The sequence below is a fragment of the Falco naumanni genome, chromosome 10 (genome assembly GCF_017639655.2).
Source record: "Falco naumanni isolate bFalNau1 chromosome 10, bFalNau1.pat, whole genome shotgun sequence".
Classification (NCBI taxonomy): domain Eukaryota; kingdom Metazoa; phylum Chordata; class Aves; order Falconiformes; family Falconidae; genus Falco; species Falco naumanni.
Genome location: NC_054063.1, coordinates 13,401,450 through 13,420,817, shown reverse-complemented (window position 1 = coordinate 13,420,817; position 19,368 = coordinate 13,401,450). Strand labels below are relative to the sequence as shown.

Here is a 19,368-nt window from a genome sequence, read left to right as displayed (position 1 = left end):
TTTTGCTCTGAATACCTAGATCATGTGCGTAAAGGATGAATTTAACAGGGCTGGGAGACAGAAAAGAGTAAAATGAATAGAAATTGATTCCAGTGGTAGGGTCGGGAAGCACCAGGGCAGGGCAGACTGTACCAAGCTCTTTTCTGATGAAATAAGGAACTATTGTATTCAAGCCAAAACATATGGTAGGAGGAAGAAGAGGAGCTCCTTGCCAAGCCAAATACAAAGAGGCATGGCTCCTGAATTTAAGGAGCAGCAGTAGATGGGAGAAGAGCTAAAATTAGTTTTTCTCTGATGACTTAAGAAATATTTGAGTGACAGATCTTTCTCAGAGAAAAGACAATCATTAGAATATCACACTATTGCTCAGTGGTTCTTGTGCATAATTTCTTTTTTTCCTGTTCTACCCACAGGCTTGATACTATGGCAGCATAAAAGGCATAGCTCAGGTTTCAAGTAAGTAATTTTTTGTTAATTTTCATGAATCTTTTGACAAGTAGCGGTGGTCTTCAAACTGCCCAAACCGGAGTTTTTTGAGATTCTTAAATATCTACAGTAAGTTCTAAAAACAATGCCATCACATATGACTGAATTTGAAGATAAGAGATCATAATTTTATTTTAAGGAATTTGTCCATACAGCAGTGATACTATACTCTGAAATCTGCTTTCTATTACTTTTTATTGTGCTTGGCTTTTTAGCATCTGGATTTTGGTGAGACCTTTATGAATGCATAATTATTGTATTTTTAGACATATGGTGAGGTAACTTGATAATTAGATATTCTGAAATTAAGTTGCTCTCAAAGATTTTCATGAAATCTAATATACAGTATTTTTGTGGAAAATATAGAAACAGAACATCCTTTATCTGAAATACCTTAATGATCCACACATTGTATTAAAAGTGTTATCATTCATGAATGATAACTTAACAGTAGCTCTTCATTTTCAGATCTAAATTAACATGTTAAAAAAGATGACCCATGGGAAATTTTGATTTATTCTTACTCTGCATACCATTGTCTGTTGTGATAACAATTGTGAAAGAATGTTAACTTTTGAGAAGATATCTGCAACCCATTAATCTCATAAAGTTGACCTACCATTTTACTTGCTGATGCAGCACCATGGACCATAAAAATTATGTCCCTTTCAGTAAAGAACCAAATGCATTTTTAACTCATGGGGGAGAAGGTTGCTTTTCAGTTTACTATCATTCACTGGATAAACAGGATTGATTTTTTTCGTTAAACTTTTGCATAAATTCTGAGCATCAGTTTCAATCCCTCTCCCCCGTGCTCTGCTCTGTTACTCTCTATTTCTTTGGCTTTTCTTCCAAAAGAACTTTGGCAGTAAAATAAGTGTTTTCAGTACCTGAAATATAGAATACCATTTTCTGAGCTCAGTCCCTCTTTGGTTACCTCTGAGGAAGATCTGCCAGTTGGGGTTATGACAGGAGTCAGCAGACTTCTCCATGAGCAAGGAGGGAGCAGAAAGTTCAGCTCCTTGGGAAGACTGTTGCCTGCAGTGTCCCTTCAGTGCTTACACTCTTTTTTAATTTCCAGCCCTAATGAATGTGGCCATGATGGGGGTGTTCAGAGAGAGATGGCCCTCCAGTGATGCAGGCACAACACAGGAAGGGCAAATAGCTCTGAGAAGGAAGGGGGGTAAAGCTGTTGTGTAATTAATGTGGAGCACAAGGCAAAACCAAAAAAAAAAAAAAAAAAAAAAAAAGTGTAAAAATGAAAAATTTAATGAAGTGTATGTATGTGGAGGAATTCCCAACTCCAAGACTGGCATATTAGAACAAGGCTATATGCACAATGAGGAATAAAAGCCACAAGACAGTGATTTTTAAATCTTAATTTTTAGTGTATTATGTGCTTTTTTAATTTGCCTGAAGTTTTGGTTTTGGATTTACTGCATTGAACATATGACTGAAATACGTGTGTACTATCTAATATGCTGCTTTTCTCAAAACAGTAATTTAAGATGAATCTCATTAGAAACCTCTTTCTGAACAGATAAACAAAGCGGTAATGTATTTTTAATGAGGTAAGGTGATTTCTTACTGTGCAAATGTGCCTAGACCTGTAAAAACACCATTTTCATTCTACCCAGTGAGGATAATGATGAGTGTTTATCGATGTATCATTGTCCTATTTGCTGGTGAGTGTGACCCAGTGAGCTACATATAAGAACTAGGAATTCCTCTTCCAATGAAAAGGTCAGTATTGCTGTTCTGAAATAGCATCGTTTCATTGTTTGAATTATTGTAATATCATTGTCATAAACTTCCACAATCTTGTTTGAATTGCAGCTTTTAGTTGTATTTGCCATGACTTTATTTTTTTAGCTTAGCCTTGCCTGTTGCTGCTGCTGATCACATTGAGAATGGCACCCATCAGAACTGTGGGGGATTTTCTCAGGTTTCAGTGTGCTCTAAACAGTTTCTCATAGGTGGAACAAAATCAGACTCTTCCTTTCAAAAAAAAAAAAAAAAAAAAATTACTGTCATGATAAAGAAGTTTCTTAAAAAAAATAAAATCATTCACTTAACAGGCTTTATTCCGCTTTAAAAAAAATAAAATAAAATATTTGTTTTTGAAGGAAGTATGGAAAGGATTGAAAAAGAGCAGGAAAGGTGTCCTCAAAGCACAACATGCCAGTATTTTTAGAAAACAAGCTCAGAAAGAAGGCTGAAATGCAGCTTCTGGGATATGGAAATTTCTCCACCACCGATTCACAAAAAAATGACAGAACATAAATTCCCCCAAAATGGAAGTAAATTGTATTCTTTACCAAAACCCATCTGAACCTTTTTGGTTCCACTTAACATAAAGCACTCTGGATACCTTGGGAAATTTCATTTATCTATATATAAAACACTTCACATCATATTTGAATAAGACAATGACCAAAAATGCATGATTTTGTGTATTTCTACATTATGCTGAGGTATTTTAATCTTTTTTCCCTTAGTGTTATCTAAATTGGTTGCTGACATTTACATATTATTACTACAATGATTATTACTGTTTTGGGTTTGGCTTTTTTCTTTTTATGGTTTAGTCATGGTAGCACACAGAAGTTCTAATCCAAATAAGAACTATCGAAAACTTATTTCATAATTTTTCTGTGGGGGCTTTATTGTATTTTACAATAAATACATTTTATTAGTTTCTTAATGTCTTCCTAATTTTTAATTTATACTAGTCGTGGGGATTATTACTTATACCTAAATCTAGCAAAGCCCTAAAATACAGTTATCTAATTTGATATAACACATTGGAAAAGTTCAAATTTATGTTGAATTTGTATTTTACATGTACAGGCATAATGTAAGCAGAAACTCTCAAGGAAGAGGCATTCTTTGATCAATAGACATTTAAATTAATATCTAAATGGTTAATGTATATTGCATGCAAAAAGACAGATCTGAGAGAATCTTGGAAACTATTTTACTTATAATTTAATTTGAAAACCTGCTTCCATAAAATAATGATTAAATCTAAATTGGACTCCAAGAGGTTTTTAACACTGCTAAATTTGCAGGAGTATTTTGTGAATTATTGGCACTTAGTATTCTTCCGTTGAGACTTCCTGTGGAAACATACATATTTCTTTAAATATCTACGGCCAACTTGTTAGCTAATCAGTAATAACAAATACTGATCTCAATGTGCAGATTCTAGACAAAGACAAGGGAACTCTTTTAGGAGCATTTAATTTCAATGAATGGACATTAGAGTTTTGAAGAAAATGAGCACTGCCATCTTTTGTTGGAGGAGACTAACTGCAACTTTCAATTGTCAATATTTGGATCAGTTCTGGTTTGTACACGCTACCTTCTATCAGGCTTGTTTAACACTAATAAAACAGACAGTCTTTTTTAAGAAAGAAAAAAGTACTTACATGTAAGTACTGCTGCTGAATCACAATTTATTTCTGAGAAGAGCTCAAGTCTAGAGTGGTCAGAAGCTCTTCGCTTTCTGTTGTGTAGCTCAGGGAGGAGAAGGTGAAATGAAGAATGGCAGGTAATGTACCTGAAAGTGTAGAAACTTTTACATTTTACATCTCTGGTTGTACTCACTGTGTATTATGGCAGCTTAACAACAACTGGTGCTTCATGATCAAAGGAGTTTGTAAGAAATAGCTTAGTGAAATTTCATAGTGCCTTTCAAACTGGGAGCTCTGTGGTTTTAAAATGGTTATTAATTTGTCATTTTCCTAAGTAGAAAGACGTGCTGAATCCACACCTATCATTTTTGTATGCATAATTTGGTCATTTATATCTATTACTTCTTTTTTGAGATCTTTCTGACACTTCTGTGACCAGGCAAATCAGGACTCTTAAATCTGCATTTGGCTGTTAGTCCCGTGCTGAAGATGTATAGCAGATTACCTATGGGCAACCATAGTTCGATGCCAGTGCCTCAGTAGGAGTTAAAAAAAGGAAAAGAATAAAAGAGTTTTATGTTTACATAATGCAATAAATGGGCTTACAGTACATTCACTGAACTCCTGTTCTTCCTTCCCACAATACAGTAGTTTCCCACCCGGAGGTTCAAGATGGTGGAAAGTGCTTATGGCAAAGGGAAAAGAGCGGAATGCCAGATGATGGAAGAACCTTCATTAATGTGACTGCTGGGCTTAAACCACCCTTTCTCCTGAATATTCCTACTTAGAAAAATTTGTCTAGAGCATGTAGGACTGCCACCAGCCATCACAGACTGCAGTAGGGAGCATGAAACCTGAATTCTCCTACACCATTCTGGCTGTAAAAACTTCTTGATATTCCCCATTCAGATGCCACCCGAGTTTGAACACTGGGCATATCTGAAAGGGCAACCACTGTATTCTTGCTGTGTCCAAGCCCCAGATGATCTAAGCTCAACAGGCAGTTCTTCTTTTTCCCCTGGGAATATCCAAGTACTACAAATATGTCACTTTGCAACCAAAATTATTTTCTAAACCATTATTGCTACTTTTATAAAAATGTCTTTTCCTTTGGTGTCTTTAAATTTAGTTTCTAGTTTACAGTGCTTGACCAGACATTGGGGAATTTGATTTATCTAGTTATTCAGTTTTCAAATGGTCCATTTACTTTAAAAAGGAATTAATCAAAACATTATTTTACTTTATTTGTATTTTACATGTGCAGGAAATTAACTGACTTGTATAAGACAAGTAACAAACACTACTAGATCTTAGTCTTTTTATCTGTCAAGAGCCCAAATTTAGTAATATTCCAGTAGCTTGTACGAAGGAGCTTTGCAAAGTGCATGAATTTTACAAGAGCTCATCTTGTAAAAAAATCAAATGGGAAAAAAGTCCACTCACAATTAAGGAAAGACATAACCCTGTCCTTCCAGTTATCAGGACCTTTGTATTTTAGTGTCATCCATAGCTTTTGTGCCTTCCACAACTCCGAAGCTAAACAGATCACTACCATTGATGGCTTCAGCAAATCTCTAAGTAGACTAATTATGACCTCATGCATATATTTAGATATATAGGGCATGACTAGCGTGAGTCTGAAATTAGGAACCTCCTGTTATTCATCTACAGAATGACCTACAGACCTCTGCCTTGTCCCGAAGACTGTCCTAAAATCTGACATATAATATTTAGACAAAATAGATTCTCATAACCCTTAGAATTACATCATTCTCACTTCTTTCAAAATCCAATTTGTAAAATAAATACTCTCTCGTCTATAATCCATTTTGATAAGAAATAATTAGACTCTAAATGTATTAATATTTAAAATATTAATATGTTCAATCAATTGGCTTATTATGCAATTTTTAGTCTTAGTTTTCCCAATAGGCTCTGGTAATGACGGTTTCAGTCTCAAAAAATGAACTGCAAAACTTGCTCATTTGGCTCTATGAGTAAAAACTATTTGCTCAAAGAGCAAAATGTTAATGAGCACACCCCTATTAATCTCTGTGTCTTTGTTGACACAACTTGTTAACAAGGTTTCACATGAAAATTATTGAACATTTTTATTCTATGTCCTTAGCTTACTTGGATATGTTAGCACTGAATTTTGAAAGACATAAATGCCACTTAAGTCTTTACGTAACCTCTCTTAGCGGTTTCGTCATGCTAACACTTTTATGAATATTAGCATAATCACACATTAACAGAATGCCAAAATACCCTAATTATTTGTTTACTACAGGTATAGTACAATACATTTACTGGAGCTATAGTTTAATACACCCATTCTGTCCAAGGAATTTTTGCATAAAATAGGGTGGTGGTGGTGGTGATGGTTTTTAACCTAAGAATATAAACACATTTGAGTGATTGCTATAGCAAAGAAGTGTTTCTGCCCCTGTCAAAGCTACAGTCACTTGTAAACTGACTAAAAAAAAAAGCAAGATTGTGCACAGAAATGAATCCTAGCTGCCTTTACAGATCAGGAAGAGTCACTTTTCTCTTTTGTAAAAGAAAAGTTAAAGAAAAAAAAAGTATGCATGGTAAAAGCAAGGGCTCCTCAAAGGTAATGCACTCAGCTGGGGTAAAATGAGAACCATGATGCTCTTTCTGGATAAGAAGAGATCTCTGACTTCTGCCAAATGAAGGACAACAGGCACTGCCCTATTTGCATTGCTGGCTCTCAGTTCAGTCCTTAATGCAACAAAATTTACTTTACAATTTCCACCTTTAGCGTATTAAAGTTTGCATAGTAAATTTCTAAACTAAGGCTGTGATTTAGGGGATATTTTTTCCCCCTCTTTTTTAAATAATAAGCAAGCATGATTTTTAAAAACAGATTATGATGATCTGCTTATGGGCAATGCAAAGAATTCATCATAATAACAAGAAATACATAAGCAATACAAATTGCACATTCAACAATCATACATATTTTTCTTTCCAAAATTGGGATTTTCAAACTATTCCCCCATATATGGCAGTAAGGCAGCCACCCGCTGCTGGAAGTGAAATTACTAGATTTGAGAAGTCAAGCATATCCTAGAGTGCTTCCAGTTCATTCATGATCTTGTACTTACTGAGTTTTGCTTCCCAAGTAATTAGGTGGTATCTACTTACATGCAGTAGACTAACCTCTGCCTCATGCATTCATGCCTCATTTCCTCATTCAATGCTCTTTTCAGTCTTGTTATTTATTTTCTTTAATATTACACTTCCAGCTCTATAGTCAGATGAGTCACACTCATTGCCATCCACAACAGCACTCTCCAAGGCCTGTGAAACAGTCAAGTAATTTATAAAAGCTTTTCTACTGAAGTTATATACAGTCAGAGAAGTTAACCTTTATTTTAGTGGCACTTGAATTAGGATGAAATTCCATTCAGAAAGGATTATTCATAACAAAACACAGAAGAACATAATGCATTTTATATTATTTAAAAAACAAACAAACCCCTCCCCAAAACAAAACAACACCACCACAACATCCCAGCATAGGGGTGTGGGACAGTGGCTTACAGTCACAGATATTTTTTTTTTATTATTCAGAAATATAAAAAATAAAAATAGACTGAAAAATTCAGAGCACTTTCCTTCTACACCATAGAACAGGGGAGATCAAGTTCTGAGAAACTCTTACATTAAATACAGACTGATTTCCTCACAACAGAAAACTAGTTTCTCATTTCAAAATCTTATTTCCTCCAAGTTGTATACTTTTCCCTGTTTAGCTGTCATAATCTGTCTACAATCATTACGTTTTACAATTAGAATTTGTGACAAATAAGTAATTGTTACTTTCCTGAAGATGACATTGACAGACAGACAATAAATACCTATGAAATAAGAGAGGTAATCCCTTCTAACATATAGAAAAAAAATCTTTCTAGCCAAGAATAAACATAACCAGAACCCAGACACAGAAGCTGCTTACCTGTAACAGGGGGGAACTCAAACTTTTTCCATGAAAGAAACTACCATTGTTTCAGTTACATCTAGAAACTTGATTCAGTTTCAATTACTAGAAACTTGACCTGTGAAAGTACGGTACATGTCTTTCTGTCATTTTAACCACAAGTTTCAGTTGATCAAGAACATACCGAATGAGGAGACGGAAGAACTGTTATCATTACTCTCTGACCTTTTCTTAATGTAGCTCGCCCCATTGACCACCACTGGAATTCATGTTGGTACATCCATACACGTATACTGCTTATCTGTATTTATGTTGCCCAAACTGTTCTGTAAAACTTAAGCAAGCTTCAAGATGCTGGTCTCCTGCGACAGTTTATAAAAATCACCTGCTGAAGACATTTAGTCAAATCTTCAGTGAAATACAAGTCAGGACAGAGCATGGCCAATTTCAGTGTGACGGTGCCATTTCTTCAGGCCTCATGGCCAGCCAATTTTATTTCTCCAGGTCTGTAAAGCATAAAAGAGTTGTCCTATTTACATTCATCGATGCGAGTAGGGCACAAATACTTAACAGCATTCCCAGATTAAGAAAGAAATATCTTAGCTAGTTAGGAAAAGAAAAAATATTTAAATATATGTGCATACAGAACACAGTCTAATGTTGTGTAGCTCATGAATTCTATTAACTTGGGTTCAAGATGACAAATACAACCTTGAACAGACAAATATTGCTAAAATGGAGAAAATATTAGATTTTTGTGGTTTTGGGGTTTTTTTCTAATTAATTTACTTTTATATGGTAGAGGAGCTGAAATTAAGTCTCGAGCCTCCTACACTTCTAATCTGAAGTTTAGAACATACATACTTTTTACCAGAGCAAAAAGATGACTAGCCAGCCAAAACAAAACCACCAACAGAATTACAAACCAGCATTTGTCACTTTGAAGAGTATTCCATTCCCATTTAAGAAGTATTTATTTCCTTCAAAATTAAACAAGTTAACTTGATACACTCAAATACCATGTTTTTACTAGTTAAAAAAACCCCACCAACAAACACATCAAAACATGGAAAGTATAATTTTAATAGCATTGTAATGCTATTAAAAATCAGAGCACAAAATGTCATACTTGCAGAAGATGCTGAAGAGGAAGACATACTTTATATCACCTTAAAAATCTGCTTTTTTCTTCTTATAAATTGTGCCGTGACATTTCTATAATAAAGTTAATTAAAATAATTTTTCATACCTGCATACTTCTGGAAACCATGGCATGTAACAGGTCTATGTAAATGTCACATACAATTTTCAACCGTGCTGTATAGAAAATGTCATATTTCTGTAATATTCTATAAAAAACATAATCAGCTTTGGCTGTACACTGACACTGTTAGCAGAGTCCTTTACAATAGAGTACACTCTGTAATTTTCCCTACAGCTGAAAACTCTTTCAAATGAACATGAGTCAGGCAGTACTTTTGGGAATACTGTTGCAAAGTTGTAAATGCTGCTTACCATTCCCATGAATACTGCCTTTTGGAAGAAGTACATCAAGTGTCAGACATGATGTGAACTCTTTTGTTGGAGTACCTGTTAGCAAGACATACAGCAATGTCTCTGAAAATTTCATTACACTAACTTTGAAGAGGAACAACTGTTTAGGTTGACAAACAAAACAAGGGCTGCAGAAAACAAGTACATGGGATTGATTATGTCTTGCTGAATGACTTAAATATGTGTTTAGATTCAAAGCTCTTTAGCTCTTTTTGATTCAGAATAATTTTATATTGAATATCGGTTATTCAAAATCTAACACCAGACTGTTTATTGGAACAAGTGGTAACAATAAATAACTTGATTTTCAGCACTCTGATGACGGTTCTGAGACCTCTTTTTAGATTAAAGACACGTGCTCAGCTCTCACCTTCTAGGATCCTGCCCTACTATAGTTGTGTCCTCCATTCTATATGTCAGCCTATATGTCTATATGATTACCTTAGTAATTAAACTCTTATCAGAAGCAGGAGAGAGCACACAGTGGCACAAATAGAATTAAATAAGCCTGAATTCAAGATGAATCATTTACTGTTTTCTGCAAATATTACTAACCTTTCAGGAGAAGCTTTCATCTTACTGCTGATATCATTACTGTTTATCTCAGTTCGGGCTTCATAAAGGTGTGTCTTCTTAGAGTAGATGCTGTCTCAGATTTCTGATGATTTTGCTAATTTTTGTCAATATTTAATTTATTCCTTAAAAAAAGAAAATAGTAGTCCAATAGTTTTTTAAAAATTGTCATGTTTCAAATACAAATTCAGAGTATTTCACTGTGACAAGATTAATATTTCATAGAAATAAACATTGTGAAGATACATGCAATTATCAAAGGATGGGTGAATATATAGTGTTGATTTAGTGTAACAAGTATTCCAAGTAATTTTTTTTTAAGGAGTTGATACAAAGCTGGGATTTCCAAAGTCGTCTATGTTAAAATTTTCAAAATCTCTTGTCCTGTATGTCCTTATGCCCTACATAATACTAGTCTGTGTTTAATGAACGATACATGAAGGGCTGTTAGGAAGTTGTGCTGTAGGGAAAGGCTTTATTCTGGGTCACGAACAGTCCTGAATTGTAGGCTCATTAATTTGATTAAAAGCATGGCTTGTTATAGCCCCACTGGTTATGCGGTTTTTAAATAATATATAGTTTGTTTGAGATCTCATTAATTGAAGTTATTATGTATTTTATTTATTTCTATGACTTTTTGATCTAAACTGTTGTATTATTATGCTGTTTACATCACCAAATTTGCCAGTGCCATCCATGTACAACACCTGCATGTTTACAACATAATCTTTCTAATTTTACTACGTATTTAGTAGAGTTTTCAGCTTTTTGGTATGGTTTGGAATTACTAATTGCTTGAAAGATTAATACGTTATATAGCTTCAGCCTGTCTCTGCACCCACTTTGAAAGATAATTATATAACCCAAAGGTACTAATAATGAAGCTTATGACAGAATTTAAACAATGCTTTGAAAGAAACTTTTTTTTTTTTTTTTTTTAATAAAGTAAATTCCAATAGGATATTGTTAAAAAAACAACATACTGAAAAATGAGTTCTAGAACTCCTCTCAGGCACATACTTCTTTCCCTGGTGGACACAGTTATCAAAGTCACAGTGATAAGATCATTCTTTCTATGAATTGCTCAGTATTACATACCACAAGGTAGTCAGCAATAAATCAAATATTATATTGAATCATCTGAATAGATGCCAAGTCAGTAGGTAGCAAATAGACAATAACAGTTAAAAAATAATTTAAAAAAAAAATAAAAAAGCAACAACCAACTGAAAAACAACACTGAAAGAAATTCTACAGCAAAAGGAAAAACATAACACTGCAAAGCTGACTCCGTTAAAAGCTTTGGTTCATATTATCCTCAGATGAACTATCAATGCCATTTTTAGTATGAATACGTGATGATTCAAGTCATATACAATCTAGTGTCTCTAGTGAGTGCACAAAGTTGATCTGTATCAGAAAAGATGCAGGAAACATCCTGGAATCTGACTTTATGTGGAGAGAACAGTAATGAAAAATTTCCTTCAAGGCCTAACGTTTTTTATTTGTGGGAGCCCTTGCTGACAGGCTTATGTTTGACATGACACATCTGGAAAACTTATAATTGTCTGGCTCTCGTGTAATGTGCTCTGATTCTGCATAGAACTGATTCATAACTCAATTGTAGTTCACTACGAATATAACATTTACTAATGAGGAGGTGTGAATGATGCACAAATTCTTAGAACTGGGGTGGGCTCTAGTCCTTTTTATCAGAATTGCACATACTCTTTCATAGACAGACACACCTTTTTTCAGAGATGGTAAAGGCTGTTTCAAAGCTTGCCCCTTTTTCCAGGCACGGTGAAGATATATCCTGAAGGTCAAACAGAAAAAAACAAATTATTGAGTTTTTCACTATGAAACTTTCAAACAAATTCTGAAAAATTACACAGACAAAACTTGTACTAGTATTGAATAACAATATATCAAACTTACTTCAGTGGATTCATCTAAAATATGCCAGATGGGACTTAACCAAAAGAAATCTAGTTTTCTGGAAAATTACTTTTATGCCAGCTAAGAAGCTATCAGAACTGTTTTCACCAGGGTTTCTTGAGAAACATGATAAACATCTTTTTTTAAAACCTTGGCCATACATCCCCTATCTAGGTACTGAGGTCCTAAGAAATAACACCACATAGAAGAGGGAGTTAATGCATCTTTCTGTGATTGTGGCATTTCAGGCTTCAGTAAACATGCACATTCTTCTACCTATTCAGCACTCAACTTACACAAAGAAAGTGCTATCAAAAAATGTATAAGAAATCTGGCACATGCCCTATTAAGGCAAAAATCTTACTGAGGTGCACCTGAAAAAGTAAATACAGTCATAGAGTGATAGAACCATCTAAATCATAGAGGTGAATATCATTTGGAATGTAAGATGGCATACACATCAACTAGTATAATTCAACATGGTGCTATTACTCCTTTATCTTGTCTCACAACATGCTGTTCAGCCTTCATCCGAATTAACTTGTGCCTTTCTTTGACACTGTCATGGTCCTTTCATCTAGTTTCTCTGTATTTTAACAAGATACAATCTTGTCTTTAAATGAGGATAAGCTAAGTAGAAAAGTTTGAAAGATTCATACTCATGGATCTCAGCTGAGAAGCATGCAAAGTCATGCACAAGATTGACTATGTCATTAGTATTTGAAAATGTTAGTGGTTTAGAAGTGGTTTATTAAGTATTTCAATATAAACTATAAAATAATTTTACTTTCAGGATTTCTTTTAAAAGAAAACAACACCAAAAATTAAAAAAACAAACAAACAAACAAACACTCATGAAAGAAAAATGTTTATCTTTTTTTCCCCATTTAATACACATTATAATCTTTCTCTAATACACATGCTAATTAAGTGGATAATCTTTCCATTATTTAGTGCTTTTATTTTAAACAGGTCTTGTCTATGAAATTATGAATTACAATTCCATGGACTGTGGAATGGTTCCAGTGGTAGGTCCATCACTTGTATAGTCATTGTGATTTTACATCTGTAAAGCATTACGAGTTATGTAAATACACTCCTTATTATTAACTGATCAGAGTTTACAAATAGTTCTAGTTTTGTTCCAGAGGGCTCTGCTGGTATATGCACCCAGTTGTTTCATATCAGGTGTTTTGGTTTTGAATCTGTTTTTCCACTAGGTAGAATGTAATGATTTTTTTTTCCTCCTCTGACTGTTACTACACTCATAGGGAATCATATGGTCAACTTCTTTATCCAAACAAATCTAGAGATTTATCTGCTCACCCCTACTTGCAGTTGGACTAGATGATAGCTGAAGGTCCCTTTCAACTGGAACTATTCTATTCTATTTAAATAACTTAGGGACTTGTAGGAAATAACTGACAAGTCCTTATCTAGAAAGATGGCTGTTTCAGCCAGTTTCACTGACACTACAACTGCACTGTTGAAAAAAGAAGTTTTCCTTACGTCAAGTCTTACCTTATAGTAATACGTGAAGTTCCCAGCTCTAAGTACAACATCCTCTTTGCATTCGTCTTAATCACCGAAGACTTCACAAGCAGAAAAATGTAAATCACCAGAGTGAACATACTGGATTTTCTGGAAGAACAAACCCAAAGTGAATGAAGAGTCTAAGTTTGCTTTACAGGATATCTAATAGAATAATATTCCTTTAAAATCCTAGTCCAGTTATTGTAATTGTGCATTTCACCCATCACTCAAATAGACACAGGATTTACCCCAGAAAAGAAAAAAAACACCAAATTTCACAGTTCTATAGGAAGTAACAGGAAAATGAACAGCTTATTGAAGAATTAGTAATTTCAAAACAAGTATCTAGAATACAGCAACTCTGTAGTCAAAAGCTAGTGTAGCGAGTTAGTGAACCATAAATAATCACATTTCACTGTCTCTGTGGCTGTCCTATTTCCTAACAGAGGCTTGGTTGCCTTTTTTTTTTTTTTCCTCTTTTTTTTTTTTTCTCTCTTTTTTTTTTTCTCTTTTTTTTTTTCTCTTTTTTTTTTTTTCCTGAAAACAATGAAAATGTAAAGATAAAAATAAATGTTCTGTTTCTGAACAGAACATAGAAGTCTTAATTTTTGTAAAACTTTTTTTTTTTTTAAAGCAAAACTTCAAGGTATCTGTTTGGGGGAAAAAAAAAAAAACACCAAACTATAAGTCAACTTATTTTTTAGCAAAGTTAGCACATGAGGAGAAAAAACTTTCCTCACTTGCTGCACAAAAAATGGACCATCCAAGCAAAAAACATCCCATGAGAAAAATCTCACAAATGAAAAGAACTCTGGAAGACACTTAGCTATTTTTGAGATGAAATATTTTGTTGAGTTGGAGATGACAACTTACTCAGGTGGAAAGACTTAAAAAAGGAAAACTGGCTGGGACCAAAGAACCACAACTCAGTATTATTGGTTTATTTTTTTAGAATGAGCTTATTTGAGGCAGGCTGTTTGTGCTTAGCCAGTTTCGTCCTTCTGAGCAAATTGCTATACAAAATACATCTTACAACAGACATGGATTTTTTTTGGAAGAAGGTAAATGACACATAGCAGGCACAAGGATCTGTCGTCACTGAGTGTCTTATCTTCCCAGATGATGGCAGAATTTGCCTCATGGTCTCTAAGCATAAATCTACAAATAATGATGAACTTTTACAGAAGATGTTTATTCGTGAACGTTCAGAACTACAAGAAATAATTATGTTTTATTAAGAAATGACAAAGTAGCTAATGTTCATGTGTTAATAGATGGGGCATACAAACTTTTGGGAGCAGTATATGCTTTGGACAGCTTATTTATATAAAGCATAAGATAAATTATAAGATCACTGAAAGATATAAATAATACAGCTATTTGTTATTTGTACAGCATTTTTCCTGCTCGAGTACCTCTGATCTTGTGAATATTACTAGATGACTTTTGGGTGAAAGAAGAACCTTGTAACCAAAGACACCAGAGAACTCTTACTTTCCGGGTACATGCAGAGCCTCTATTTAAAGTCTCATACAAAAGGTTTCTATAGAAACCTGAGGGACTCAGCCAACCAGTGCTAAAAATCTGAACCCTGAGGCCTCTGCAAAACCCACAAAAAATGTCTCTTCTAATGGCTCCTGAAGTCACTGATCTCGTGCTTCAGCACACCTTCTTAATATACGATGCTATACCTTATATTAGCATACTCCATCTTTGGAAATAAAACATTCTGATAACTGGTAAAAAGACGGCTTTAACCCAGGTCCTTAGCTGATCCCAAAGCTAGTGAATTGAAAATTAACTCTGATCTGCTTTCTGGCATATACTATCTCCTAGGACATGTAACATGAGTTTTACATTTTTTTAAGGAGTTGTTTGTCCTATATATAGTTATGTTTCAAATTGTTACTCACTAAAAGAGCAAGTATTTTTGGTTCCTTCTGAAAGTCATATTTCCATAGTGATGCCGAGCTGACAAAAATATGTGATACATCATGATAACTGAAAATTAACTCACTATCACAGATACTGCTCCCAGATACCATTTTAAACTCAGTCTAGAATATTATATTGGTGCAAAACTCAGCTTTTTCTGAACCTTATTTTAATATATATTCAGCATAAAGCATTTACTCTTCTTTATTTTCAGCTAGTTCTCTGTTTCTGTTTTGGTTTGTGTCAGTTATCTGAGGCTAAAATAGAGGTAATGACTTGTTTCAGGGTCCACTCCTAAACAGCAGCTTGGACGAGGCTGCACTAGATTTAGCTGCTTCTTTCCTCTGCAGGGAAACGCTCTCCTAACACTGCCGCAGCACTGCGCAGTCCTCACAGAAGACTTCCATCTCTAATCTCCACAGCATCTCTTTCCATCATGCTCATTTCCATACTACAGAACCACCAGGGTCATCGTTCCTGAGACAATATTTCTCTGTTTGTTTCCAGGAATGTTCACATTCTAGAGGAAGGCAACTCAAGTCTACCACTTTGGGCAGTGCTTTCAATGTGCCAGAAAGGAAAGACCACATGTTTCTCATATCTGTTTAGTGGGAAGTTTTTCTTGTACAGAATCTTTTTGTTTCTTGACAATAGCCTTAGAAATGCAGAATTCTTAATTTTACTGCTTCTGATATTTCTTTATCTCTCAATTTCTCTTAAAATAACATTTCAAATAGAATTTCAGTCCACAAATACAGTAGTATTTCCTTTCCGCTACACCAAGAAGAGACTGCAAGAATGACAGAACTCCAAAGACCAACAGCATGCCAACGCTTAACAGAGAAATGGCTCTCCAAGAGAAATGAAGCATTCATTTCTCTCTGAGTTTGCAGAGCTATGATAATAGGACATAGCACAGACACCAGTTGCAAAGATAATTATTCATACCATCTATGAACAACTCTCACAAATGTTATGGAGTTTGGGGCAAGTTTATAAAGAATTCATGACATACGTCCTTTCAATCATCTCACACCCACCCACACTGACATTTCACAAACCAAACTTATCCATAATACCTCTCAGCACAAGGCATTTTCTACACATTTGTTCAGGTCAGCACACAAATGTTCTCACTTTCCAGCCTTAAAAAAAAAACAAAAAACCCCAGATAAACCCACATCCTTGTACAAAATACTACTCAAGGTCAAGATCAAGAAAAAAAGGTCTTTGTCCTCCTCTTTTGTTCTCCCCTTAGTTTGTGCAATACCTTCTTTCACACAGAATGTAATAAATTTCCAATCAGAACTTTGCAATTCTTGCAAGTTCTTTCTCCCAGGGATAACGAGATCAGACAGAAACAAAAAAACCCAAATATTAAACAGCTTTGTCTACTTACCATTGCAAAAAAGTCACAAAAATTAAGTCTGAAAAATTAGGTTATGGAAAACAAAACACAGTCTTCTATTTCTCAGTAAAATTCTCACTGTACCTTATTTATGCCAAGAACTATATCATGATTTCTTCTTCTATGGTTATTGGAAGTATCTGTTAAGGTACTTTACAGTGGGTTTTCTTTCTATATCTTAACCATCTCCTAAGCTGTCTAGACCAGGTTGTGTTATTTTCAAAGATGTAAAAACAGCTGAATAGACCTCTCTAATTCTGGGGCAACAGTTGTGCTTTTCTCTTGGATAGACCTCAATGACATACTTCACTTACAAAAAAATGAGAAGAAAACCAACCAGAGTTCTTTCTATGGCAAGGAAATACGTGTCTTAGCTGAAGACAAACTTCTATGTATGATAGTTATTATATTTGAAGAACTGCATTAAAAGTTGGAAAACTACTCATAGAAAGTAGCGTGGTATTTATGCAAAGGAATGGTGCAAAATCCTTAAACATACAAAAAATATATTTATACTCCATATGACTTAACATGATGTAAAGGCAGAAAATGCTAACTCACATTTACTGTTTCACCAAGACAATTATTATATGAAGTTCTGTAAGTACTAAACATTATTATTCTCTGATTTATGGATTTTTGTTGTGGAAGTCACTTGCTCACAGCTTATTAGTGTGTAATGGCACCATCTGTATTAAAACGATGTCTTTCTGACCCCAAATAGCATGGATGAGCTGTTAAGCCTTAATGAAGTAAGGATCAGTTACTGTCATTTCAGAGAAAAGTACTCGTCTGCTGCTTTTTTACTGAATATCATACTGAATATTATACATACTGGATATTACTGTAGCACTTCAGTGTCATGCAGACTCATTCATGAAAATTGCTTTCAAAAAACCATGTCAAAGGATGCCGAACAGAGTTTTCAGAGGCTTTTAATTACTTTTTAATCTTTGTTCCTAAGTATGGAGCTGATGCCAATAAAACAGCCAGAAGAACTTCATTTTATTTTAAGAAAAAATAGTCAGTTTTATACCAGTATTGCTTTCGGGTATAGCTGAAATATTTCATCTTAAAGTCCCCAAAAATGTCAGCTTCAGGCAATGCATCTCAAGTTGAAAATATCAGCTCTAGGACTGAGCTACAATAAAGCAAACGAAAAGGACCTGGTAAATGGAAATGTCGGTAAAACTCAACTATAGATGACACTGTTGGTTCCATGGGCAGTACGAAGTATTATAATGCATATATAGTAAATGGTGGGGTCTGTGATCTGCACGTACTTCTTCATGATTTCCACCACTTTGTAAATGTCAGATGTGATACGAAATTCTATTCACATTACCACTTTAGTGTATAATCCTGAATAATCACTATAATCTGTTCTTAACAACTGCCGTCATGATAGGGGATGTACACCTACTTCCTTAACTTTCTCATCAGAAATCACTGCCAGCTCTCACAGTAGACTTCAGAAGACAGGAAAACAAGACTGGAACAAAAGATAAACCTTATTCAAGGTCTACAATGCCAGTATGATTTGTGACCTACGCTCACAAAGCCCTTGAACACATGTAAAATGAACTTAATTAATTCCAATGAAGGAAATAAAGCTGCTTTATATGCATCACAGTTTTGAAGGAGTACAGTATTGTTCTCACAGCAGTAAGATTGCATTGAATGCTGTTGAAAATGATGAAATATAAATTTTTAATTACATGGAATAAGAACCACTACACCCCCCCCCCCCAAAAAAAAGAAAAAAACACACCACAAACAAAAAATGAAACACCCAAACAGATACGAATAAAAGGTATTCTTTTACATTAAATTAAAATATATTTACATGTAAATAAATGGACCACATTTAGATCTCAGTCAGAGAAACTGGTTAGATTAAGTTAGAGAACCTAGCCAGATTTTTTTAAATTACCAGGATATACTTTGAAGAAAGGCACCTCTATGCATTCAGAGGAGATTTTGCCCACATTTCTTTACTAAATATCAGCACAAGTACTACAGAATGCAGAATGACTGCTGCTGCTGAAAAAAGATCTCAAAAAGGGGTCATAAAGGGAACAGGCACCAGATTTGATTTAAGGACAAAATGTTGCAAAAATAACATGCCTGCATACAGTATAGCTGTGACACAGAAGAAGCAGACTAGTATAATCAATGTAAATTGAGGTCTCCGAAGTGGAATACTAGTAAGCACAAATTAGACATGCTAGAAAAAAGAAAGAAAAATAAACTCTAAAAGTAACACATACCACCAATATTTCAGACTTTTTCCTGAATATTCTACTATGGATAGTAGCACTTAATACTTTGCCTTATGAAGGAATCAATTAATTAGTAACATTATTTTATTAATTAATACTTTTAATATGTATTAATCTTAGAATTAATTTAGTTGCTGAGCACAGGTTAGACTGAAGTTAAAACCCTCTTAATGGCTCACAACAATAAAACTAATTGAATTAAATTGAAACTGGAACAAATTATTTAATATAAATCTTGATATGTTGTGGCCAAAACATTCTATCATAAAAACTAATATG

General features: G+C 34.3%; 1 long non-coding RNA gene across 1 annotated transcript; it reads right to left on the bottom strand.

The window, feature by feature from the left end:
* Positions 1-7,535: 7,535 nt before the first annotated feature.
* On the bottom strand, positions 7,536-13,548 carry LOC121094882. The gene is made up of 4 exons (XR_005829958.1): positions 13,453-13,548; positions 11,742-11,809; positions 9,976-10,118; positions 7,536-8,372 (listed from the first exon to the last, which is right to left on the bottom strand). It is a non-coding gene; the product is annotated as an uncharacterized LOC121094882 (long non-coding RNA).
* Between the last annotated feature and the right edge of the window lie 5,820 nt (positions 13,549-19,368).